Here is a 1,578-nt window from a genome sequence, read left to right on the forward strand (position 1 = left end):
TATAAACAAGAGATAAACATGAAAGTGGTCATCGTGAAGGGAACAATGCTTTTAGGTGTTTAGTCTCAGGACTGTGTGCTATGATGGAGCAGGTGGCTACCGTTCACACAATCTGGCCCAAGCAGAGACTCATAACCTGGGCACGATAGTGTAGAATAACAGAATGGGTGGCTGGCCACGATGAACACATGGCGATAACTAACTCATATCTTTTAGGTGTTTAGTCTCAGGACTGTGTGCTATGATGGAGCAGGTGGCTACCGTTCACACAATCTGGCCCAAGCAGAGACTCATAACCTGGGCACGATAGTGTAGAATAACAGAATGGGTGGCTGGCCACGATGAACACATGGCGATAACTAACTCATATCTTTTAGGTGTTTAGTCTCAGGACTGTGTGCTATGATGGAGCAGGTGGCTACCGTTCACACAAATCTGGCCCAAGCAGAGACTCATAACCTGGGCATGATAGTGTAGAATAACAGAATGGGTGGCTGGCCACGATGAACACATGGCGATAACTAACTCATATCTTTTAGGTGTTTAGTCTCAGGACTGTGTGCTATGATGGAGCAGGTGGCTACCGTTCACACAAATCTGGCCCAAGCAGAGACTCATAACCTGGGCATGATAGTGTAGAATAACAGAATGGGTGGCTGGCCACGATGAACACATGGCGATAACTAACTCATATCTTTTAGGTGTTTAGTCTCAGGACTGTGTGCTATGATGGAGCAGGTGGCTACCGTTCACACAATCTGGCCCAAGCAGAGACTGATAACCTGGGCACGATAGTGTAGAATAACAGAATGGGTGGCTGGCCACGATGAACACATGGCGTAATACATAACTACATAACATAACTAACTCATATCAGACAGTCTGAAGATATTTAGGCTCTGCTTCTCTACCTTATCCGATTGATATAGTGACATTAAATAGCTGTGAGAAAGGTGTTTTTTTATTTTATATAAGCTAAGATCATAGTATCTGAGATGAGGTTTTGGTCAAATAAATGCGAGGATGGAAAGTGGCTGTTTTAAGACTGTTAAGAGTTAAAGTGAGAGGTTGGACCGCGGTGTGGAAACATTCGTTTACCTGACAGACTATGCCTGTAATTCTCTTGACATTCCTTAAACAACTGAACTAGAACGAGGGGGAAAATTAGTGCAGGTTTGTCTTGTTTTCACCTGTACCAGAAACAAGGGAGTGATACACGGAATAATGTGTTCTGACAGAGAGGAGGAGGGGAGAGGAGGGGAGGGGATGGGAGAAGGGGAGGGGAGAGGAGGGGAGGGGAGAGGAGGGGAGGGGATGGGAGAAGGGGAGGGGAGAGGAGGGGAGGGGAGGGGATAGAAGAGAGGAGGGGAGAGGAGGGGAGGGGATGGGAGAAGGGGAGGGGAGAGAAGGGCATCTATCAAATTATGAGATGTCAACATAATAAGTTATTAGGTGCTATTCCTTGGTACGGCTGCTGTGAAATATATATCTTCACTGCAAAACAATGGTGCTTTTTATTTGACAATGGATGTAAAGAGGATTTTGGAGCAAAAATGTCTACTTTGTTTTGTTCTATCA

The sequence above is a fragment of the Oncorhynchus clarkii genome, unplaced genomic scaffold (assembly GCF_045791955.1).
Source record: "Oncorhynchus clarkii lewisi isolate Uvic-CL-2024 unplaced genomic scaffold, UVic_Ocla_1.0 unplaced_contig_8491_pilon_pilon, whole genome shotgun sequence".
In the NCBI taxonomy this organism is placed as follows: domain Eukaryota; kingdom Metazoa; phylum Chordata; class Actinopteri; order Salmoniformes; family Salmonidae; genus Oncorhynchus; species Oncorhynchus clarkii.